This window comes from Lithobates pipiens, unplaced genomic scaffold, assembly GCF_037356315.1.
Source record: "Lithobates pipiens isolate NorthernLeopardFrog02 unplaced genomic scaffold, aLitPip1_a1.2 Scaffold_16, whole genome shotgun sequence".
Taxonomy (NCBI): domain Eukaryota; kingdom Metazoa; phylum Chordata; class Amphibia; order Anura; family Ranidae; genus Lithobates; species Lithobates pipiens.
The window spans coordinates 129,490,408-129,517,118 of NW_027507748.1; the positions used below are offsets into that span (position 1 = coordinate 129,490,408).

The following is a 26,711-nucleotide window of genomic DNA, read 5'->3' on the forward strand; positions in this document are numbered from 1 at the left end:
GTGCGCCATAATGTCGCAGTCACGATAAAAATCGATGGTTGCCGCCATTACTAGTAAAAAAAAAAAAATATTAATAAAAATGTCATAAAACGATCCCATATTTTGTAGACGCGATACCTTTTGTGCAAACCAATCAATAAACGTTTAATGCAATTTTTTTTAACCAAAAATATGTATAAGAATATGTATCGGCCTAAACTGAGGAAAAAAATGTTTTTTTATATATTTTTTGGGGATATTTATTATAGCAAAAAGTAAAAAAATAATGTGTTTTTTTCAAGATTGTCGCTCTTTTTTTGTTTGTAGCACAAAAAATAAAAACCACAGAGATGATCAAATGCCACCAAAAGAAATCTCTATTTGTGGGGAAAAAAGGACGTCAGTTTTGTTCGGGAGCCACGCTGCATGACTGCGCAATTGTCAGTTAAAGTGACGCAGTACCGAAGCGCAAAAAGTGCTCTGGTCTTTGGTCAGGGCTGAAGTGGTTAAGCAGGTGCATTTATATGCTTTCCTTTGAAGGCAAAAAAATGAGTTCAGACGCCGAAGTTTCTGACTTTTCAGACGCCAAAGGCGGCTAAATGTGGCTAAATGCGTCTAAGCGTGGTAACTCGCATTTAGCTGCGTTTCGTTTACAGGCGTTTTAAATTTTTGGCTATTTTGAAGAAAACATTTTTTTTTGTCAAACGCTTCTAAACGCAAATGCGACTAAAAGTGGCATGTAAACGCGGCAAAACAGACGTTTTAAATGTGAGTTACTATCTGTCAAGTTAAATCGTTCAGGAGAGGTTGTAAAAATGTCCCGTGTACATTAAGCCTTATAAAGTTGTTGAAATCCGACATTTTTCTCTGCCTTTCCTGTGCTGCATGCTTGTCCTGGATCAGTGACTCAGAAATGCTACATGCAGCACAACTAAACAACTGCCATTTTATTAAGGGGAGGCAAACAGTGGCAGTCCATCTATATTTCTCATGACAGGTACAGTATACAGATACATGATATATCTGTATATATGACAGGGTAAGTAAACCAGGCAGTGTAGCCTTACGGCTTCACAACGGGAACCCTACTGCGCATGCGCGAGGTCCCGCTCCTCTCTCCTACTGGCCCACTAACAGGGGGAAGAGGAGGGAGCCCCGGTGACATCATGGGCCACAGCGCAGACTCCCGGAAGTGGGAACAGGATACCTGTCAAAGACAATATTTTTTACTTTCTGCTACAAAACATTCTCAAAAAAAATGTTTTAATCTGATTTCTTCATCAATTTAGGCCAATATGTATTCTGCTACATATTTCTGGTAACAAAAAAAACAACAAAAACAAGTGTATATTAATTGGTTAGCGCAAAAGTTATAGCGTCTACAAAATAGGGGATAGATTTATGGCATTTGTATTATTTAGTAATGGTGGCGGTCAGTGATTTTTAGCGGGACTGCGACATTGCGGTGGACAGATCGGACACCTAACTGACATTTTTGACACTTTTTTTGGAACCAGTGACATTATTACAGTGATCAGTGCTATAAATATGCACTGACATTGTACTAAAATGACACTGTCAGGGAAGGGGGTTAACATCAGGAGCGATCTAAGGTTTAACGGTGTTCCCTCAGTGTGTTTATTAACTGTATGGGGGATGGGCTGCCTGGGATTACACAGAGATTTGTATTCCTGTATAGCAGAAAGACAAGATCTCAGTGTAATACCCTGTCAGAATGGAGATCTGCCTTGTTTACTTTGGCAGATCCCCATTTTGTCTCTATGCAGAATGATCGCGCGCAGCTGGCAGACATCGAGTCTGCCGGACCTGCTGATTGGCTCCCCCGCTGGCCAATGGGCACGCACGTGCATCCACAGAGGTCCGTGCACAAGCCGATGTACACCTATGAAGATTCCTGCAGTCAAGCCAGCTTGCCACAGTATAACCACAGCGGCTGGTTGGCAAGTGGTTAAAGCAAAACTCTATGCATATATACTAGATTACCAAAAGTATTGGGACACCTGCCTTTACACACACATGAATTTTAATGGCATGCCAGTCTTAGTCCATAGGGTTCAATATTGAGTTGGCCCACCCTTTGCAGCTATAACAGCTTCACCTCTTATGAGAAGGCTGTCCACAAGGTTTAGGAGTATGTCTATGGCAATGTTTGACCATTCTTCCAGAAGCACATTTGTGAGGTCATGCACTGATGTTGGACAAGAAGGCCTGGTTCTCAGTCTCCACTCTATTTCATTTCAAAGGTGTTCTGTTGGGTTGAGGTTAGGACTCTGTGTAGGCCAAGTTCCTCCACCCCAAACTTGTGCATCCATGTCTTTATGGACCTTGCCTTGTGCACTGGTGCCCAGTCATGTTGGAACAGGAAGGGGCCATCCCCAAACTATTCTCACAAATTGGGTGCATCAACAAAATGTTTTGGTAATCGGATGCCTTAAGAGTTCCCTTCACTGGAACTAAGGGGGCAAGCCCAACCCCCGAAAAACACCCCCACACCATAATCCCCCCACCATATGATTTAGACCAGTGCACAAAGCAAGGTCCATAAAGACATGGATTAGTGAGTTTGGGGTGGAGGAACTTGACAGTCCTGACCTCAACCTGATAGGACACCTTTAGAATAAATTAGAGCAGAGAGTGTGATCCAGGCCAGTGGCGGAATTATAGGGGTCGCCAAGATCGCCATGGCGACCGGGCCCCTAGCTGCAGGGGGCCCGAGGGCCCCCTGTACTCTTCGATAGGAGGGGAGGCTGAGAGGAGCTCCCTGATCATCAGCCGAACTGAAATCGGCACTGTGCGGGAGCTCCTCACAATAGGCTTAGTGAAAGCACAGTGTGTGCTCTTTGTCTCCCCCTAGAGTGCAGTACCCGGCAGGAAGAGCAAAAGGTAAATGTCTGCTGTTTTTTTTTAAATAAAACTATCTACTGTATTTGTGTTTGTATGTGTGTGTGTGTGTGAGCATGCTTGTATGAGTGAACATGCTTGTATGTGTGTGTGTGTGAACATGCTTGTATGTGTGTGTGAACATGCTTTTATGTATGTGTGTGTGAGCATGCTTGTATGTGCATGTGTGTGAGCATGCTTGTATGTGTGTGAGCATGCTTGTGTGTGCGTGTGTGTGTGTGAGCATGCTTGTGTGTGTGAGCATGCTTGTATGTGCGTGTGAGCATGCTTGTGTGTGCGTGTGAGCATGCTTGTGTGTGTGTGAGCATGCTTGTATGTGCGTGTGTGTGTAAGCATGCTTGTATGTGTGTGTGTGGGCATGCTTGTATGTGCGTGTGTGTGTGAGCATGCTTGTATGTGTGTGTGTGAGCATGCTTCTATGTGTGTGTGTGTGTGAGCATGCTTGTATGTGTGTGTGTGTGTGTGTGAGCATGTGTGTGTGTGTGTGTGTGTGTGTGTGAGCATGCATGTGTGTGTGAGCATGCATGTGTGCGTGTGTGTGAGCATGCATGTATGTGTGTGTGAGCATGCCTGTATGTGTGTGTGTGAGCATGCGTGTGTGTGTGTGTGTGTGTGTGTGTGAGCATGCATGTGTGTGTGAGCATGCATGTGTGCATGTGTGTGAGCATGCATGTATGTGTGTGTGAGCATGCCTGTATGTGTGTGTGTGAGCATGCTTGTATGTGTGTGTGTGAGCATGCATGTATGTGTGTGCGTGTGTGTGAGCATGCATGTATGTGTGTGTGTGAGCATTAATGTATGTGTGTGTGTGTGAGCATGCTTGTGTGTGTGTGAGCATGCTTGTATGTGTGTGAGCATGCATGTATGTGTGTGTGTGTGTGAGCATTAATGTATGTGTGTGTGTGTGAGCATGCTTGTGTGTGTGTGAGAGCATGCTTGTGTGTGTGAGCATGCTTGTATGTGTGCGTGTGAGCATGCTTGTATGTATGTGTGTGTGTGTTCATATATGTATGTGTATGTATGCATGTGTGTGTGCATGTGTTTATCAGTGGCGGTGCATCCAAAAGGGTGCACAGGTTCCACCCCCTCTATGACCAATGGATAGATTCATGCATAGCATAGCAGAAATCTATCCATGGCCACCGCTGCCACCCCCATATTTAGGTGTCTGGTCCCTTTTGGGGTGCCGGGTGCCTGAATTACAGCGGCGGGGGGTGTTTTTGCAGCACCTGATTAGAGCCATGGGCTCTAATAGGCTTCAAAATAGGTGAACTGCGAGCGCCATGCTTGACGCTCACAGTCTACCCAGGTGTGTTAGAAAAGTGAATTAATATTCACTTTCCTAACACTGAACCACCTCTCCACCAATCAGGTGTACGGGTCTTTTACCCATCACCAGATTGGCTGAAACGATAGGTGCAGCTATTGGACGCCCATCAGGAGGAGAGGACGGGAGATGAGGATGGCAGTAGCTGCATGGAGGACCCCGCTCATGGCCGTTACCCGCTGCCCCACCAAGACAGGGTAAGTGGCGGGCAGACAGTGAGCGGGCGGTGGGGATTCACAGTGGCAGCATTTGATGGGCACAGTAGCAGCATTTGATGGGTACACTGGCAGCATTTGATGGGCACAGCGGTGGCATTTGATGGGCACAGCAGCAGAGTTTGATGGGCACAGTAGTGACATTTGATGGTACAGTGGTGGCATTAGATGGTACAGTGGTGACGTTTGATGGGCACAGTGGCTGTAATTGATGTTTTTTAAATCGATTCCTTTATATGCAGCCATGCACTTGGGACTGGGCCCTGGTGTTCCACCATCGGGCTCGGAGAAAAGAGCCCTGTCCGGAGGTCGGGGGGGGGGGGCCCGCCATGGTTTCCTGCACCGGGGCCCTGAAGGTTCTAGTTACGCCACTGATCCAGGCCTTCTCATAAATAGCAGTTCCTGACCTCACAAATGCACTTCTAGAAGAATGGTCAAACATTCCCATAGGCACATTCATTTTCAAATGCTAGCCATGTATGTACCTAATTATGATTTGGTGTCAGCCCCTTGCAGTCCCTGTTCAGCTGGACTGTAGCCGAATAATAAGCCAATCAATTCATATGTTGGTAAGGCGCATAATGATAGGAGGAGAAAGCAGAGATACAGGGAGATGAGCTTATCACTGTGCTGTATTTCTTTTCACTGTCCAATTACAGGCTGGGGTGAGTAAAGGACAGCCTGGGGGCTCAGAGAAGGTGGGTTGAATGATGCTGGCCATCAGTCTAAGCCCCTGTACACACGGTCGTAGATTTCGACAACCAAATCCGTCGGATTTTCTCCGTCGGATTTTGTCCGTCGGATCTTGTCTGAAACTGTTGCATACACACGGTCGGACTAAGTTGTCGAAAAATCCGATCTTTCAGAACGTGATGACGTAATTTCGTTACGATGGGACTACATTCAGGCTAATAGCCAATAGCTTTGATGTAGGAATTTGATCTGAGCATGCGTGGCACTTGGTCCGATCAAAATTCTCTACACGTGATCGGATTAGGTCCGACCGGCCCGGTTGGTCGGGAAATATTTCCAACATGTTGGAAAATTGGGTCCGACAGAGATTCGGACGGAATCAGTCTGATGCATACCACACACAGTCGGATTATCCGATGACACGGTCCGATAGGACACATTCCGACGGATTCTCCGACCGTGTGTACAGGGGCTAAGGAGTTTTAGAAGCAGAAACAAGTACTGTGGGGGAAATCTCTGGATTGAAGTTGAATATTACAGCAAAAGATGGTTTAATTACTTTTATATTTTGATGGGCTCTTCATTGACGTATTATTATTTGTTGACTAGATTTGCTTTAATGCTTCTGAGCACAAAGAAGATTGTTGAGAGTTGTATTTTTGGCATTTTCTATATTTCACATGCCACTGACATTTTAGCTTTTTTCTGGCTTGTGGTTTTCAGAGTAGCAAACGACAAGTAGATGATGGAGTACAGCTTCTCCAGTCTCAAAAATCATGAAAAAATAATTAGGTTTTTGGGGTTCCTAGTACATCAAAGGCTTGGCAAACGCATGCAGCCCCAAGCCGCAGCAGAAAAGGACAGCAGACTATTAGCATGCATTAAAAGGGTACCTACTCAAGAGATAAAAACTATAATCTAAATGGTGATTCTAGCATAGGTAGAAAATGATTCAATCTTAGGTCTCTCGAAGGAGAAGTATAGGATATTGAAAAAACAAACATATACTGTATATGTATACTCACTTATGTGGCTGCAGAATCAATCCCAGGGCAGATCCTAGGGTCACAGACGCCTGGGTGCAGAAATATTTTTGGCGCCCCCACATGGGTGTGGTCATCTTACTAACTTCTCCCCAAACTTCTTACAAATGTTTCTATGGCAACGAGTCCCACTATAAGTCGCTGATCGCCACCACTACTACTAAAATAAATAAATAAAAATATCTCATAGTTTGTAGACGCTATAACTTTTGCGCAAATCAATCAGTATATGCCTATTAAGACTTGTAGTCCTTCACTTTTTGAGGGGATCATATTCTTAAATATCAGGGGCTCATGTTGGGACTTGTTGTCCTCCACTAGTTGGAGGTGAGGGCGGGTGACACATCCTCGGCTCTGGGGGGGGTTCATGCTAGGACTTGCAGTCCTTCACTTTTGGGAGGCTCACATACCCAAAATTGACAGACTACAAGTCCAAGCATGAACCCCTCAGAGCTGAGGATGTGACCCCATAATCTTTCACTAGTTGGGGGGCACCTCTTCAGCTCTAATGGGTTCATGCTGGGACAGAGGGTCCTTCACTAGTTGGGGGGAGGGAAGGTGTGATACTGGGACCTGTAGTCCTTCACTTTTGGGGGGGGGTCACATCCCCAAAAGTGAGGAACTACAAGTCCCAGCACGAATCACTGAAATCCATCCTTGTGACCTCCTCCTCCCATCCCTCTGTGGGTGTCATCTGCTGCCAGCTTCAGCTTGCCCAGCAAACACAATAAAGAAACTGCTGCTCACTGCTAGTGCTTCCCCTTCCCAGCCCACATCTGCAGGAGCTTCAAATCTGTTTATTTGATTTGCCTACTTAGTGGTCTGGTTACTGGGGACAGCAGACTCCTACCCACCTCCATACTGTACAGCCACACTGTCTTCCAGCTACCCGCATCTTCTTGTCAAATGTAGCAGGCTGTGGAAGGGAGGGGGGTGGGTTACAGTAGAGCTCTAATGCTGATTGGGTGAGAGGTGGTGGGGCCAGATCAATTGTTGTAGCTGCAGAGGCTGGGGTCGGATCATCTCGGGCATCTCCGGGAACTGTGCATGTGCAGTTTCGAGCTGAGCTGGTCACAGGGCGGTTGGCAACACTGCTTAGCTCACGACGCCTGGGCGCGGTGCACTCACCCAGGATCGGCCCTGATCAATCCTATGCTGCAGTAGTCCCCCACCTAAGATTAACCACTTGCTTACTGGGCACTTAAACCCCCCTCCTGCCCAGACCAATTTTCAGCTTTCAGCGCTGACGCTCTTTGAATGGCAATTGCGTGGTCATACAACACTGTATCCAAATGAAATTCTTATAATTTTTTTTAACACAAATAGAGCTTTATTTTGGTGGTATTTAATCACCGCTGAGCTTTTTATTTTTTGCTAAACAAACAAAAAAAAAAGAAAATTTTGAAAAAAAAATAAATAAATAATTATGTTTCATAGTTTGTTATAAAATTTTACAAACAGGTAATTTTTCTCCTTCATTGATATGTGCTGATGAGGCAGCACTGATAGGCACAGAAAGGCTGCACTTATGGGCACTGATAGGCACAGATAAGGCAGCACTGATAGGCATAGATAAACTGGCACTGATAGGCACAGATAAGGCAGCACTGATGGGCACAGATAAGGTTGTATTGATGGGCACAGATAAGGTGGCACTGATGACCACAGATAAGATGGCACTGATGGGCACTGATGGGTGGCACTGATGGGTCTTACTGATAGGTACCACTGATAGATGGCACTGATAGGTGGCACTGATAGGCACTGGTGACACTGATGGGCAGCACTGTTGATGAGGTACTGATTGGTGACATTAATGGGTGGCACTGTGGCACTGATAGGTGGCACTGTAAGCACTGGTAGGTGGCGCTGGTGGGCATTGGTAGGCAGCACTGTTGTGCACTGGTATGTGGCACTGGCAAGTGGCACAGATGAGCAGGCGGCTGCTCTCCTTGATTGATACTGATGTCCATCTGACAGCCCCCAGTAATCGGCTTTTTTTTCTCCTCATGCTATCAGCATGAGGAGGAAAAATAGCCGATTACCGGCTCTGTTTACATCACATGATCAGTTGTCATTGGCTGACAGCTGATCATGTGGTAAGTGGTCCAATCTGTGATCCAGCGAGTCTCATAGATTCCTTGATCACAGAGCATGCCACGCACACCCTGCTGGGGGGAGCGCCATGCACGCCCTACAGGGGGGTGCCCAGGATATTCAAGCATGGGAGGATGTCTATTGCCACCCTCCCGGCAAAGTAGGTCTGCGCTGTAGCTGTCATTCGACTATTGCACGGATCTGAAGCAGTTAATAACTGAGCAATCACATTACCACGGATTACTCAGTTTTCAATCTTCACTGAGCAGAGTGGTGACTGTCTGCTCCTCCAGTGCTCACTGGAGCACCTGGCTGTGAAAGGAGCAGAAGGGTGAATCAGCTGCCGTTCAGGCATCTGGTTGGATCCTGACATTTTTGTTGGGATCCCTGCAGAGCCTGGACTGACTCTTTGATGTCAGCTGACAGTGTACTTTAGCCTGCTGTTGGCTAAATCTGGGTCACATGAGTGCAAAAATGAGTGCACTCCTGTGACCCAGAAGAGAAATATGGCCAAAAGAGCTTTGACCATACTTGTCTTTTAAGAAGACACATGGCCATCGATGTAATTTGATGAAAAGCAGTTTAACTTTAAGGGTTCTTTACTTTCAGAGTGGTAAAGATATGGAGCTCCGTTCCACAGTTGGTGGTGTCGGTGGGGAGTGTTGAACACTTTTTAATGTGTTTCATAAGCCCCATACACATTTTATGCAGATTTTTATCTTCAGATTTACCAAAACCATGTAGTGCAAGGGCCTGCCTAATTGCATACAAATTGAAACTCTTAAGGTTTGACCTCAAATGATATGGTTTTGGTAAATCTGAAGACAAAAATGTGCAGAAAATCTAATAGTGTGTATGGGGTCTTAGTGAATGCAATATACAGGAATATGGGAAATGATGGCAACATAGACACATGCACACACACACAGGATGAATTGGATGGACTTGTGTCTTTATTCAGCCTTACCAACTACACAACTATGAAAATGGAGCATCGAAGTTAAAGGAACTATTGTTAAAGCAAATGAAAGTTTGGTGGTCAGAAAGTCCAAATGGGCGCCTAAATTTCTATAGCTGATTTCTGTCGTCGCCTTGCTCAGGTGTCCTAGTTTTAAAAACACGCTCCATAGAGCTACTTAAAAAAAATCAAAAAAAAAATCAACTTCTCCAAGGCATGTTTTAGAGTAAAATAAATATTATTAACAAGCATTTTGAAGCAATAGAGTGAGAGCAGCTAATAAGATTGTAACAAACCAATGCATTTCTTTACAATGGGGTGTAAAATTTATATAGCAAACAAAAACGCAATTGCCTTTGAAGTTAACAGAATATTAATTTTATCTTCAACACACACACTCAATGCCATATACTATGGAGTAAAATTAATTGAAAGCGCGCGCAGAGCATAAAGGGGTTAATTGAAAGTAAAACCCATACAAGTAAATTAGGAGAGTAAATAAGTCAATAAACTTTATCACTATCTCTACTGAGCACTAAATTGAAAAGTAAAGAATCAAATAAGAGGCTTTTGTTTTATAACATTCCGAACATTAATAAAAATCATGAAACTTTTTCTGTTGCAATTTAATTTTTATGTGACAGATTGGTAGTGGCCATGATTCTGTAGAGAATGTAAACGGCTTGTGGTGTGTGTTTTTAAAGTCATTTACAGTTTCCAGTAAAACACAATAAATATTCAGTCTAGTCTTGTGTACCCAGCTCCTGACAGCTTTTGTTCTAAATAGAATAAAGACATTTGTGTTCTTAACGTTAGGCGGGTAGCAATAATTCACTGGAACTTTTCTTTCCTCCCAAATGACTCATGTGATAAGTGGGGTCCGGGGCTTGGCTGACATCTCCTTGGCAAAAGTAATACACAGTTGCCAAAAGTTCCTAATTTACAAAGACAGACCCAAGTTTTAAGCTTTTATACTTGTAATATATATTTTTTTTATATATATACTAAACAGTTATGGGTTTAAATAGATCTTTGGATCTTATAATGTTGACCTATCTCTTCTTAAAGGGAAAGTGTATTTTGTTCTTAGTTTTATTTTTATGTTAATTTTATTTTAGAATTATTATTATTGTTATACAGGATTTATATAGCAACAACTTTTATTTTATTTTATTAACTGACATTTATATAATTAAAGTGATTGTAAGGGTTCATTTTTTTTTTTTTTTTTTTTTTTTAAATAACAAACATATACTTACTTCCACTGTGGCCCCAAACCTGCTCTTCTGGGGTCCCCCGGTGGCTCTCGCGGCTCCACCCCACATCAAATAACCCCCTGGGAGAAGTGCTCTCCAGGGGGGGTACCTTGCGGGCGCAATTCACATCCATGGCCAGCATTCACATCCATAGAGGCCGCATGCAGGACTCGGCCCCTGTCCCCTGGCGCCCGGATCATTGGATTTGATTGACAGCAGCGGGTGCCAATGGCTGTGCTGCTATCAATCTATCCAATCAAGAGCTGAGAACCCCAGGCAGAGAGACAGCGCGTCCCAGTGGGTCAGGTTCCAGGGCTCAGGTAAGTAAAATGGAGGAGCTGGGGGTTGGTCACTGCCAGGTGTTTTTTCACCTTAATGCATAGACTGCATTAAAGCAGAGATCTGGCCAAAATTTTTTTTTAAAGTCAGTAGCTGCAAATACTGCAGCAGCTGACTTTTAAAATAAGGACACTTACCTGTCCAGGGCACCCGTGATGTAGGCACCCAAGACCAAACCGTCCCTCAGTCCTCGGGTGCTGCTGCCGCCATCCTCGGTAAGGGAATCAGGAAGTGAAGCCTTGCAGCTTCACTTCCTGGTTCCCTAATGCACATGCGCGAGTCGCGCTGCGCAATCCGAATGGTCCCTGCTGTCTATTGGACCATTGTGTCTCCCAGCAGACAGCGGGGGGGTGAAGTGGTGTAGAACTCCCGCGGGAGCCTATGCCTGGAAGTGGGTGCAAATACCTGTATTATACAGGTATCTGCACGCCCCTCCCCCTGAAAGGTGCCAAATGTGAAACCGGAGGGGGGGAGGGTTCCAAAAAGCGGAAGTTCCATTTTTGTGTGGAACTCCGCTTTAAGGCAAAAAAACAAGAAGGTTTACAACTCCTTTAATATAAATGATATACATAATTTAGTTTAAAATGTTGTTGTCTAAAGTCCAAACTTTTTTAACAATGGATAGACCTAGTGTTCATTGGTACTGGGACAGACAAAAATGGGACATCTAAAATTTTAGGCGGGGTTCACACCATTGTGAATTGGATGGGGTTCGCCGCATCCAATTCGCAATAGCAGGAGATTTTGGCTGGCTCTTTATGGAGGCGGTTTACATATCTCCATTGTGGCTCTGGTGCGAATTCAGACAAAAATTCAGGCTGAAATTGGAGCTGAAACGGTGAACCAGGATGCACCGGACCCCTGCTGGGAGCCGCATGCAGCGATGGTTTGAACCCAGCCTAAAGCCTCGTACAAACGATCAGATTGTTGGCCAACTGAGTGTCTGATTTTTGTTGAAAGGGCGTGTGCCAGGAACTTGTCTTGCATACTAAAGCCTTTCCGATGGGAAATGTTCAATGACTCGTGTGTACACAAGTCCGTCGGACAAAAGTCCAAAGTACAAACACGCATGTTCAGAAGCAAGAATGAGCCAGAAGCGGTCGGTCTTGTAAACTAGTATTCATAATGGAGAATTAACATTCGTGACGTGGCAAATTATGAAATCTCCAAATGCAGCGCAAATTCTCTTCTTCTTTAATGGGATAATAATGAAGCTGCTTTGCTGGTGATACTGATGGAGACTTTTTTTTTCTAGTGATATCAAGAATAATATTATGCTTTTTTTTTTTTTTTTTTTATTTGGGCAAGTTACCACAACACCATTATCCCATACTTTTTAAGATCAAAGATAACTACTATGTCGGTGTCCCTTGTTAATTTTAATTTTTTTTTTTATTGTGCATTAAAAAAAGAAAACAAATAAAATTAGACATGCTATCAGCCAATAGAACTTAACCAAAAAGTGCATTCTATGCATCCAAAAATATAGAAACTATACCAAATCAAATCATTTTTCAACCAAAAAAATAATGTCAAAGCAATAACTCCAAGGCCAATAATAAATAACATGTTATCTCCTCCGATTCCGCAACATGTCTGTTTGACGAACAGATGTTCAGAAACAAACTGAAAAGCACGAAATGAAAAGCACGAATCAACACTCACCAAACATCTACTAACATGAAATTAGCAGAAGCATCCAAAAGGGTAGCGCTAAAGAGCTGAAAAAACACATAGTAAGTCACTACGTTCGTAATTGTCGGCTAACAATTGTGTGACTGTGTGTATGCAAGATAAGTTTGAGACAATGCCCTTCGGACAAAATTCCACGGTTTTGTTGTCGGAAAGTCCGATCATGTGTACGAGGCATTACGGTACACAATTGTTGGCCAAAAAACACGAGCGTAGTGGCGTACTACGAGGAATTTCAACTCTTGGGCGCCACCCTTTGGGCCCCTTCTGCTAATTTTCTGTTTGGTGATCATTGATTCTGAGCATGCATGTTTGTACTTTTGACTTTTGTGTGACGGACTTGTGTACTGATGATACGAAAATCAGACAACAGACCGCTGTCCGCCGAAAATGTACTAGTCTGCCATCCACCATTTGTTGGCCGAATGTTGGACAACAATTGTCAGAAGGAGCATACTAACGGTAAGATTTTAGCACAACAGTCTGTCAACAGACAATCCCCTGCCAACAATCTGATCTTGTGTACGAGGCTTTACAGTTGTCCCCAGAATAGGAGGTAAGAGGAACTTGCACCATCCAAAAAAAAAAGAAAAGAAAAATAATAACATTAATAACAAATCAAAAAAGCCTGCTCATACCTATAAAATACAGGTACATATAATCCAAAAGAGAGAGCGGCACTCACAGGTCTTAAAGGTTTTATTTAGACGTTTCGTCTTCCTCAGCAAGACAAACTTCTGCCTCGTCGAAACGTTGAAATAAAACCTTCATTGTGCGTTCACCTTTCAAGATCCATGAGTGCAGCTCTCTCTCTCTTGGATTATATGTACTACAGTCTTTGGTGCGCACCCGGGACCAACTATTATTAATTATCTCTGATATGTGTGTAGTGGCAACCATTGGATATTATAAAATATAGGTATATATGCATGGACATAGCTGCAGGGATTTTCACAATTTGTTCTGCCCAATGGTAGGCCATTCTAATTGCGCAAAGCTTTGACACACAGCTTCCACACCTTTCTATTGGCCAGTGAGGAAACCCTCCATGATAATGGGCCACTGAGAATAGCAAATTCCAAAATACCATTCCAGGGTATGGAGACATTATTGAGGCTCCTAAACATTTTTATGTATTTGAGTGTATTGTAATATTTGCTCAATTACCAGTGTGTTTTTACGTGTAAGCTCACACAAGAAATACAAGAATATAGTGCAATGTATTTTATATTCAATGTATAATATATTCAGGTAATCTTTTCTAATAGAGGTCTATAGATGCACATTGTAAATGCACCGAGAACACATGCAAGGCCTTCTTAACACAGATATTCCGGTCATCCAGAAATTCCATTTATGTCCATTCAGATGCAGTGGCTGGACATGATCGCTAGCGCAAATTTGATAGTTGTGTGAGTCTACGGCCTCAAAAGCCGACTTGCACAGCCCCACTTGGGGCTGTGCAGCTTCACCGACATGGCAGTCAAATTGGGAGCAGGGGCTATGTCCATACAACTGATGTGTCCTCATTGACATAAATGGGACTACCTGCACTGGAATGCACAGAACATGCTATGGTACACTTGTGCACACCTGGCCCGAATGTCATTGTGGTCTGACTAATGCATTTTGGGCAATCAAAACTATTCTGGTAAAGTGGTTGTAAACTTCAGATATGAAAAAGGAACATATCCCTTTATGATGTGTACTTGCCTCAATCCAGAGCAGTAATTGTCATTTATGTCTGCTGTCCCCTTCCTCTGCTATCTGAATGAGTCACTTCTGCCAAATTTTCCTGATACTAAAGCCCCATACACATGATCAGAAATTCAGATGTGAGCTTTTGGTCAGAAATTCCGACCATGTGTATGCTCCATCAGACTTTTGCTGGCAGAATTCCAGCTAGCAAAAGATTGAGAGCAGGTTCTCTATTGTTCAGTCAGAAAAAGTTCCAATCGTCTGTACAAATTCCGACACACAAAATTCCTACGCACGCTTGGAAACAATTCAACGCATGCTCGGAATCATTGAACTTAATTTTCTCGGCTCGCCATAATGTTGTATGTAACCACGTTCTTGACGGTCAAAAGTTCAGAGGACTTTTGTGTGTATGCAAGCCAAGCTTTAGCAGAATTACATCGGGAAATCCATCCAAGTTGTTTCCAACGGAAACTCCGCTCGTGTGTATGGGGCATAAGGGAAAAAAGGTGACGGAGTTCTAGCAAACAACCTGAGATTGACAGACCCAGCCCATTTCCTGTGTGCTGTGTAAAGGGCGTCCCTTCCCTCCAATCAGCTCTCAGAGCTCTCCTGAGCTTTGCTGAATGTAATTTCAGCTCTCCATCCCCTGTTTCCTGACAACTCAAACAAGCTTTAAATATCCACTTTGCAAAGAATACCCAAACATGTTCAAGTAAAATATATAAAAATGCATTTTTGCTTGCACATATTTGGAAGATGGAAGTCAGCAGAGCTTCACTCCATTCACTAAAATAATGGAAAATTATCCTGCAAAATGCAAAGTAAACAGTCTCTTTGCCTTAGGTAAATCGACCCAAATATTTCCATCTGATTCCAAAATAGCCCAATCTGCCTGTGATTTACCAGGGAGCATCCATGCTAAAGCAAAGATACCCATTAATATGTACAATGTGAGTGTAGGTAACATCAAACCAATCTACTCAAGTCTGGATTTACAGTGAAATGGGAAGATTTTCTCGAAGCAGAATTTTTGAATACTTTAAAATCCAGATCCAGCCAATAAGGGAAGTAAATATTAAGGGCTCCAATGGACCTCTGTAGCAGTTGTCGTAGCCCCAGCAAATATCTGGCTATTCACATCAAATTTTGAAGCCAGACAGATCTAATGGATCCTTGTAAGTATTATTCCTTGGCAATTCATCTTCACTAGTGGTGTGGGTCTTGATTACTATATTAAAAGAATATGTGGTAAAAGCTAAGATTTAAAATAACGCACTTTTTTGAGTATAGTTATGTAGTGGATGACATTTGGGATCAAATTTCACACGCTTGTAAATTTAGTTTTTGGCTTCAGAACAGTAAAGGTTCTGAGAGTTACTTGTGTAGGTGGGCGTTAACACCAGTCTGGCCAGGCTGTGTTTGGAAGTTCTGCCTGGTCATGTGGACAGTGAGGTGCACATGACAGGCTAGAACCAAGTCTGGTTGGATGTTCAGGTATCGGCCTTCTCGGAGCCAATCAGTGGGAGTGCCGGGGCCCGCTGAGGAGTCTGGGAAGGGATACTTAAAGGGGTGTGGGTCAGGTGTTCGGGGTTCCGGAGTGGTTCGAGAGACCCATGTGGTCTAGTCTGGTTCCAGGACTGGGGTAGCCCCATGAGGGGTCCTGGTCACGGGGTGTTCGACACCCCGCAACATGTTCCTGTCAGTGGCCCCTGATAGAACTGCTTGGTCTGGGGTAGGGATCCGTCTGTTCCAGAGTCTCGGAACCTGCTGGTCCGAGGCGCAGTAACCGAGGGAGGATTCAAAGTGTCCGGGTGTGGTTTCGGCTTGGAGGGACACCACAGCTCGTGGAAGTGGCCAGGGGAGGACTCTTCAGAGGAGGGCCGGCAAGTGGCATCCTGAGAAGTGCCTGGTTACTGAGCTGAGAAGCACATTGATGAATTCACATTTTTCCAATACCATGAGGGAAACTGGAAACTTTCCAGGTACGGTGGAAAAAGGTTCCTGTTTACCCTTGGTTGTTTGTTCAAGTTTGAGTCAACGTGCTGACTGCCATGATCTCTGGCTAGGCCTTGAAGTACCCAGCTGCGAGTGGCTACTCTCTGGGTGGAAATAGAGACTTTGCTAGATTTGCAGTTCAAGGTGCCTGAGTTCTTCACCCGCGCCCTCTGTTCCCTAAGAGACTGTGTTCATTGAAAGTTCTACTGCAAAATAAAACCTTTTTGAAAGGACTTCATCTGTGTCAGTGTACAAGTTGTTGGGTATCAACCCTGGGAACCCCTAGAAGTGGAAGAGCAGGTCGAGAGAAGGTAACCAGTAAGCCCATTGAGTCAAGGCCGCCCTGCAACGGGTTATGGCCACTACAGTTAGGAAGGACCCTAAATAACATCTGATGACATGAAGAATTATAAAAAAATATTATCAGTTAAACCTACAAGTGCTTTTTTATACCACTACTATTCTTTTATACTGGCTTTTGAAATTTACACATGCAGCAATTTAGAAACTGGATGGAAGGTTTGGCACTGGGAAACACTTTTTGAAAGATAAATAGTGCATTTTACATACAACTATATAGATCAGACCAAAATGAGGGACAGATGAAGAGGAAAGAGACACAGAGGAACTTTGTTCCCAATCAGGGACAGTCCCTTGAACTCAGAGACAGTTGGGAGCTGTGCGATTATTCAGATTCAAGCAAAACAGCTTGATGTTTGTCCAGTTTATTGTGCATTTCTCCATTTTATAGGCCACTTTTTACATCAATGGTAATTAGAGTCCTGATGCGCATTGATGTGTGCTTTCAATGTGCTTTAAATAAATAAATAAATAAACCACAATACACATTAACATGTACATTAAAATAGATACATTTTTTAAAACACAAACATGTTAAAATGTTTCAAGAAGTAATATATATGTAATATTTTTTAAAGAAAAAGTAGCAACTGTTTCACTAGTGCGGCTAGATTAACACAATATTATCCAGTGCTTTGAGTCCAAAACACTATTAGATAAAAGTGTATTTCCAGTGTTCAATAAGTGAAATGTTCCACTCATTGTGTCTTCTTTTTTTCAGTGTGAATACCACCATAAACATGTCCTTCACCTGGGATATTTGAAGGAAGAAAAAAACCCCGCTGGTGTTTTTATGACCCAAGTCCCAGTGCTGTAAGGACTTATGTATCTTCTCTAGTGCCCCACCAACTAGTGAAAAAATAAGAATGGACACGTATCTGTACCCTAGACCTATAGCATAGGTTTAGAAATGATTGTTCCCCAATGTTGGGGGTATTCAGATGTATAAACTCTTTAAGGAATGGTCACCACTCAACACCTTTAATATCGCCTCTCTCTTTATCCAGTTCTTTATCCTTTTCTTATCAGCAGGATATAGCAGTCTTGTGACTTCTATCAGTGTCTGGTGAAAGCTTGTGGGAGGAATTTTCATACTGCCAGTGCACTGGTATGGCTGCTGCAACATGCATAAGTGGCAGTGGTATGCTGGGTGCTGGAACACACCCAGCAATTAAAGAAGCTGGCACTGTCAGCAGAATGCTCTACATCTGAATGTAGAACTCCCTAAGTTGGAGATAGATTTGGGTGTGGGAGCATGTGCTCAAGTAAGTAATCTATGACTATCTGAGGGGAGGGGGTAGGGTTTACAGACAGCCACTGACCATCAAAGCTATGGAGGGGTTTTTGTTACAGTCTGTTACTGACCACCAATTTTGGTGGGGGAGTGTTATTGCTCCTGAGTGACACTGACCACCAATATTGGGAGTTGTTACAGCCAATTATTACCTAAGCTGTAATTATAGTTACAGCCACCCACTGACCACCAATACTGGGGGGTTATTTTTACATCCCACCACTGACCACCAATAGTGTGTGGGGTTTATGGTTCTAGCCAGCCACTGACCACTAATTCTGGGGAAGGGGCAGTGGCGGCTGGTGCTCCATTTTTTTTAGGGGGGGGGGGCGCAAGCAACCCCCCCAACACCGGGTTCGAACTTACCCCATCTATGATCGTGGATCATCGACTCCTCCGACTCCCTCCCAGTCCCTGCTCGGTCCGCTGCCTCACCTGAGCCAGGTGTGACTTGTCTGGCCCTGCCCCCTGCCACACCTGACCCCACGCCCGCATGATACAAAGATCAGAGAATAGATCGCTATGTGTGATATGGGAGAGATATTCATATTCATATCCATGTCATCTCCATATACCGGAGAGGAGTCAAGTGTGTCTCCAGAGTCCTCAAGTGACTCCAGGCAACTCTGCCTCTGTATATGTCATGGTTGGGGACTGCACTTTCATTGGCTGCTCCCCCCCCTCCTCCTCCACTCCTCTATTCCTCCTCTCCGCTCCAACCACCACCGCACACATCACACAAGTGGGTGAGCTCGGGGCACAGTCCCCTGTGCCCCGAACCCACCCCTTTTTGAAGCCTTTGGCTCTCATCACATGCTTCTAAAAAAAAACAAAAAAAAAACAACACATTGAAATCATTGCGTCCAGGGCCCTGCATGGAGATTAGGGGCTGGGCGCATGGATTGGGGGGGGGGGGCAGTGCCCCTGCGCCTCCAATGAGTGGGCCGCCACTGGGAAGGGGAATATTATTACAGCCTATCACTGGCTAGTGACTACCAATGCTGGTGCGGGTTTATTTTTACAGACTTCCACTGACCACCAATGCGGGTTTCTTGGCTCACCACTTACCACCAATGCTACAGGAATGAGTTTGTATGAGGGGTGGTATTTTTACAAACAGCTACTGAACACCACTGCAGGGAGGGGTATCTTTACAGCCAGTTGCTGACAGTTAATGCAAGGAAGGAGATTTTTACAGTCAGAGACTGACTACCAATGATGGGGTGTTTAACATTACTATCAGTATCTACGAATTAAGGGAGGATTATTGCAGCCACCTACACCAAAGCTGGGCATTATTATTGCTGCCAATTTTACCAATGCTGGGACTTAGTTCACTTCCACACTACACACCACATCTCATGAAGCTAAAGCCACTTTATTGGCTATGCCTTCAGGGTTTCACACCACGTTTTTTCTTCTTAGTACCATCAATGCACCCACCATAACTATTTTCAAATAATAGTAACTATGCCGAAAATCATGTTTCTGAGCTCATGAATGACGCGAGCATTGTTTCATAGTTTCATAGTTTCATAGTTAGTAAGGTTGAATAAAGACACCAGTCCATCCAGTTCAACCTGAGTGAGTGTCTACAACTGTCCTCATCCCTGTACACTGCACACTCACACCAGTCGCTACCCTCAAGGAGCCCACAATCCTAGGTCCCCATTCATATACTAGGGCCAATTTTGGACAGAAGCCAATTAACCTACCTGCATGTCTTTGGATTGTAGGAGGAAACCGGAGTACCCGGAGGAAACCCACGCAGGCACAGGGAGAACATGCAAACTCCAGGCAGGTAGTGTCGTGGTTGGGATTTGAACCAGCGACCCTTCTTACTGCTAGGTGAGAGTGCTAACCACTACACCACTGTGCTGCCCTGTAAGTTCAGCATCTCTGTATAAAGTTCCCACTGTACTTACAGCTGCTGCTGCCTGCCCTCCAACTAATTCAGCTCCTACCCCAGGCATGCATGATGTTTAATTTTGCAATCATTATTGAAAATAATTTTGATGTACGGGGAGAAGTTAAAAAAATGTTCCACCTCAGGTGCCAGATATGTTAGGTATGCTACTATTGTACAGTACAACAATCTTTATCTGTGTATGAGCACCTTTCATTTCTCATTTGTTTTACTTACTGACCGAAGCTTGTACACGACCCTTGTCGCAGAATAATTGGCTGTATGTTTGCCAGGGCATCCACAAATGTTATCTTCTTTTCACCTTGATGGCATGTTTAATTACAATGACAATATCTCTACATTTAATGGTGTAGATAGCAACATCTTGTTTAATTCAGGTTCTTGCTGGCTTGTTCTTTGCTTGAAATTTACAAAAGAGCTCTAAAGTTGGAGTAGAATGATAATGATAAAATTAATAAAATTATGGTAGAGGGTAGATATCTTGCATTTTTGGTTAATTTACTTTAAATGTATTACTTGTTAAAGTGGTTCTAAACCCTTACAAACCACTTTGACTTACAGGTAAGCCTAGATTAAGGCTTACCTGTAAGTCCAAGAAATATCTCCTAAAACTACACAGTTTAGGAGATATTTACTAAAAGACAGTCAGACGCTCTATTGCCGATATGCCGTTAGTGGCGGCTCCCGTGCTCATGCGTGGGAGTGGCGTCATCGCTGCTCTGGCGCTGTGAGTGGCTGGAGCAGCGATACACGGAAGAAGATGGATGCTCCGGACTACAGGGGACAGCGGTGACATCCCTGGCTCCTGTGTCAGGTAAGTGACACATAATGGGCTACTATGAGATGCATAGTAGCCCATTATGCTTTACCTTTGGAGGGAGACAAAGAGGAAGTAAACCCATCAGGGTTTATTTCCTCTTTAATACACCTTCAATGTGATTTCTGCATTTTACATGCTTGATGTGCCACAGTTTTTTTTCTGGTTTCTCTCTATATAATTGTAAGTTATACATTTATAAGTTATAAATAGTTAGTCTTCCTATGAGCAGTTGGCAGTTAGACAACGCTGTATGCACCCCTACTGACCAACTGCTGCAAGACAGTAATGAGCCAACTGGAAGTATGTTCCTGACTTTTAGTAGTCTGAATGAAAGTGTTCTTAAACCCAAAAACAAAAATGTTATATATTTCAGCTTGCCATTGCATAGATGGTGTGACTCCATTAGCTTCCTTTCCGTTGCATTTGTTTTTACTCTTTCTTTCCTTACTACTAATTCTGGTAGTAATACTTTTCCTGTCTTAAGCTGTCTTAGGCCCCTTTCACACTGGTATGACACGACAGTCATATGACTGTAGATCCGACTTTGCCCTGCGACTTGAAGTCCGAAATGCGTCCAACTTCAATGAACAGGGATCTGACTTTGATCCCCGACAATGCAGGCACCTTGTGTCTGATATGAATCTTTAGGGAGAACTCCATGCCAAATTTGAAAAAATAAAACGGCATGGGTTCCCCCTTCAAGAGCATACCAGGCCCTTCGGTCTGGTATGTATTTTAAGAGGAACCTGCATGTTGAGAAAACAGCATGGGGTCCCCCCAAAATCCATACCAGACCCTTATCCAAGCACACAATCTGGCAGGTCCGACCCCCCCACCCCCTTTCCTGACCTGCCAGGCTGTGTGCTTGAATAAGGGTCTGATATGGATTTTAAGGGGGGGGGCCCACGCTGTTTTTTCGGCTTGGGGGTTTCCCCTTAAAACCCATACCAGACCGAAGGACCTGGTATGCTCTTGGAGGAGGAACCCATGCTGTTTTTTTTTTTAGATTTGCCGTGGAGTCCCCCTTCAAGATCATCAGAGCACAAGTCGCATGCCAACGTTGGATCAGTTAAGACGGCGCTCCAACTTTGATCCGACTTCAGTGATATTCAATGGGCTGAAGTAGGATCAAAGTCGGATCAAAGTAGTGCAGGGATTACTGTGAGGTTGGCACGGCTTGAGGTCGTACTAATATGAATGGTTGTTATTGGAAATCATGGGGAATGACTTGTCTTGTGATTTTGCAGTCCCAAATTGTAGGACAAGTCATACAAAGAAAGGGGCCTTAGGGTGACAATGCTCACTACATAAAAGATGGAAACCATCCCAATTTATAACTATTCCTTGCAGCAAAGTGCATATGGAAGGGCAATGCACATCACAAACAGACAAAAAATTTCCAGGACACTTACAAGCTAGCTGGTAAAAAGACCACATTGACCCTGTCTAACAACTAACATTAAAAACAGAAGGTTTAGTTGCACATATTGGCAAATAAATGTGATCGGTGCTCACGTTAAGGCTTCTTTGTATACTGTGGTCCTAACACCATATTTATGAGAGTTTCCACGTTAGAGCTTATATAGCAGTGAATAAATTAAAGGCAGGTTTGCCTGGAGGGAGCTTACTCCTCAAAGGCACAGGGACAATTTGCACTCCCAGTGAGAGCACAATGGCAGCTGAAGGCATCCAATGTGTCTCCATACCAGATCAGCAAAAAATGTCTATAAAAAGATGGCAACTACCCCAATTAATACATAGCCTTTGCAGTAAGGTGAACATAGAAGGGCAACACACATCACAAATTTCCCAACACACCTAACAGTTGACCTGCAAACAAACCAAATTCACCCTGTCTAAAAATTTTAGAGTTTTGTTGCACATATTGGCAAATATATATGGTAGCTGCATTGTCCATGTCAAGGCTTCCAAGTATATTTGCAAATGTGTGCAACAAAATTTGATTTATTTGCAGGCTAGCTAGTAAGTGCACTGGGAAATTTTTGTTTGTGACAATGCTCACTAGCTGAACTTTATTCATGGAGAAGCAGCCGTGTCACTCTACTGAACGGAGTTGCAAGGACTCACGTATTCTATAAGGGGTCAACATTTATTTAGCACAAAATTCCTGAAATAATCAAACTAAAGCAGCCACCAATTTTAGGCCTAGTAAGCTACCTCATATAACATTTTTGTTAGGTTCAGATATATTTTATGCTCTCAGTCACACAACCACATTTATGTAAATTCTACTGAAAAGCCCATCATAATCTATCATTCTGGCAAATGAGTAACAGTAGAACACAATTATCGTTAAAACAAAAAAAGCATCACATGCTCACCCACTGGCACCAATGATGGCACAATATTCCTCCCACTGACACAAAAAAACGGGGTACTATTCTGCCCAGGGTTGAGACACTATTCTTCCTAATGACACCAATGATGGGGCACCATTCTTCCCACTGATACAAATGATGGGACACTACAGGCATACCCCACTTTTAAGTACACAATGGAGTTTGTTTACTAAAGCTAGAAAGTGCAAAATCAGGCTCACTTCTGCATAGAAACCAATGAGCGCCTAACTCCCAGCCTGTTCAATTCAATTAGATTTGGTAATAAAACCTGGAAGCTCATTTGTTTCTCTGCAGAAGTGAGCCTGATTTTGCACTTTCCAGCTTTAGTAAATAAACCCCATTGTGTACTTAAAAGTGGGGGCATGCCTGTATTCTCCCTCTGATACCCATGACAGGACACTATTCTTCCTAATTATACCAATAATGGAACACTATTCTTGCACTGATACCAATGATGGGACACTATTCTTCCAACTGATACCGATGATGGAATACTGTTCCTCCTACAGACACCAAAAATTGGGCACCATTCCTCCCACTGATACCAATGATGGGACACTATTCCTCCCCTAATACCAATAATGAGGCATTGTTTACTCCCACTGACTCCAGGACATTTTCTACTCTCACTGGTCACAGCCCAGCCCCCCTAATGTATGAAAGACAGTAAACTGACCCTTTTTTAGAAAGTTTGGAGACCCCAGCTCTAAAGCAAAGTTATTTCCTTACATTCATCTCTGTTTTTAAAAAACTGAACCTCAGGGTGAACAAAATTGTCTAAATACAGGAGTCATGTGTATTCTTACTTGAATTTTGATGTGCTTTGATGTGCTTTGTATGTTTCTTCAAGACACACAAAGTACATTAAATTTCTTTGTGCTGTAATCCAGTCTGAATCTCTAACTCTAAGGCTGCGTACACACGGGCGGACTGTTCGCCCAACTTAGTTTGTCAAACAATCCGACAAACAGTCCGCTCAAAATTTGCATGAGCGGACTTGACCACACACGATGAACGAACAGTCCGCTGAAACCGTGCGCGATGACGTGAACGGCACGTACGACGGGACGAAAAATACAACGTCCAATACACTGCAATGCAACCTTCGCCGTGTAAATCCTTTCTGAGCATGCGCGACACTTAGTTTGTCGAACAAGCCTACACACGAGCGGACTGTCCGCTCAAACCAAGTTTCAGCGGACTGTCTTACGGGAATTCCGAAAAACTTTGTTCGTCAGACTGTCCGCTGAAACTGTCCGCTGAAGCCCACACACGAGCGGACTGGTGGGCGAACAGTCTAGGGCGAACAGTCCTAAGGCCGCGTACACATAGGCGGACTGTTCGCCCAACTTTGTCCGCTGAACAGTGTTTCAGCGGACAGTCCGCTCGTGTGTGGGCTTCAGCGGACAGTTTCAGCGGACAGTCTGACGAACAAAGTTTTTCGGAATTCCCGTAAGACAGTCCGCTGAAACTTGGTTTGAGCGGACAGTCCGCTCGTGTGTAGGCTTGTTCGACAAACTAAGTGTCGCGCATGCTCAGAAAGGATTTACACGGCAAAGGTTGCATTGCAGTGTATTGGACGTCGTATTTTTTGTCCCGTCGTACGTGCCGTTCACGTCATCGCGCACGGTTTCAGCGGACTGTTCGTTCATCGTGTGTGGTCAAGTCCGCACATGCAAATTTTGAGCGGACTGTTTGTCGGATTGTTTGACAAGCTAAGTTGGGCGAACAGTCCGCCCGTGTGTACGCGGCCTAATTGTGCGGGAGCTTCTTGTAATAAAGACTGGTCATTCCTGCTCTACCTCTGTGTGGAGGATGACTGGTCTTGTCTCCTCCCCCTCCAGTAGTTCTCCAGTAGGCAGTCTGTAGTGGATGTGACATTCCGGATTCTTCCCACTGCTCTGTTGTCCATACAGGCTAGGAATAACACAGTAATGGTGTCGCTGATACTTTTACAATGTAATTACTGGGTTTGCATTTTTGTACACAAAGTGGATTTACAGTATATGCTTAGTGGCTATTAAGGAATGCTTTTCAGTGATTTTTTTTTTTTGCTGCCTGAAGTTTGGCTCTAAAATCCACCGATGTATGGTAAGCTAACATTCTGTATTTTAAAACTTTTTCTATTGTAAACCAGAATAAAAGAAATGAGGCAGAAGCAATAAAAATTGTAAAAGACATGACAGTAATTGTAAAAGCTTTTCAGATATGCATGTGGAATAGACAACTGCGCACCTTAAATCATAGGAAATATATTACTGCCAATGCAATACCATTTTGTTCAACCTTGATTCAGTGTTTAAATCCTGTATATTGTGCACTACAAAGAATCTGAGATATTTTAACATTTTGAAATGTGAAACGAAGCCACTGGAAATAAACATAGTTCTATTATCTTTTCTATTTCACGAAAAATATACACAAAGGAGTGTCAGAAAGCCTTGGAGAAAGGAGTTCATGCTTTTATCAGGATAGCTGTCCTTGCTTGAATGAGAGAAGCATTACATAGTGGGAGCCTCCCATTGCACGGAACGGCCCGAGAATGAAGCGGGGAAGAAGAGACGCCGTGGAGGAAGAAGAAGATGGAGGAAGAAACCAAAGGATGAAGGAAAGAAGAGGGAAGAAGACCCAAAGAAGATGAAAAGAAGAAGACTGGCTCTTGTAATTTTTAAAACTTTTGTCACTTTTTTGGTGAAATGGTAGGGGTACTTTTGTACCCCTTACCATTTCAAACGGGGGGAGGCTGGGATCTGGCGGTCCCCTTGTTAAAGGGGGCTTCCACATTGCGATAAGCCCCCCGACCGCAGACCCACACAACCACCGGCCAGGGTTGTGGGGATGAGGCCCTTGTCCTCATCAACATGGGGACAAGGTGCTTTGGGGGGTACCCCAAAGCACCCTCCCAATGTTGAGGGCATGTGGCCTGGTACGGTTCAGGAGGAGGAGGGGGCGCTCTCTCGTCCCCCCTCTTTTCCTGCGGCCTGACAGGTTGCGTGCTCAGGTAAGGGTCTGGTATGGATTTTGAGGGGGACCCTCACGCAATTTTTTTTTTTGGCGCGAGGTTCCCCTTAATATCCATACCAGACCTGAAGGGTCTGGTATGCTCTTGGAGGGGAACCCATGCCGTTTTTTTTTTAATTAAAGTCGTCCGGCCTGAGAGCGACTTAAAGTCGCGTTGTAAGTCGCCCCAAGTCGCACTGTGATTCATATTCAAGTCATGTCCAAGTTGCCTCCCAAACTTGCACTGGAAGTCATGTTGGCCCTGTGTGAATGGACTGTTAATGATACAGCGTGCGCTATTATCAATGGCATATCATCATGCACCGGCATATTATCTGTTGCGCTTATGCATGCGCCGGTTCATACGTTCAATTAATAATTTATCTGGTGCACAAATTAAGGTATGAACCAGCGCAGCGCATTCATCTTAGTAAATTACCCCCATTGTGTCTCCATGTGTCTCCATGACTGTTTGTACTGCCCGGGATAGTGCTGGAGCCTTGTGTTTTGTAAATGGTAACAGGCATATGTAGATGGAGACACAACACCAGTGCTGGTAAATATTATACCTGCAGGGCTGGTGTCATAGGTGGTACAGACCACACCTATGGTGCCGTAAGAATTAAACACTGAATTTACACACACGTCACAAATTCAGAGAAAAAAAAAAAAAGACAGCAGTTCTAACCATTCTTCATTGTTATGAAAATTATATATTTTTTTTATAGCCTTT

The 26,711-nt window shown here is 43.8% G+C and overlaps 1 protein-coding gene across 7 annotated transcripts in view; it reads left to right on the forward strand.

The window, feature by feature from the left end:
• Window positions 1-26,711, forward strand: part of AIPL1 (AIP like 1 HSP90 co-chaperone) — a 150,997-nt gene that overhangs the window by 46,964 nt on the left and 77,322 nt on the right. The gene's annotated exons all lie outside the window — the stretch shown is intronic.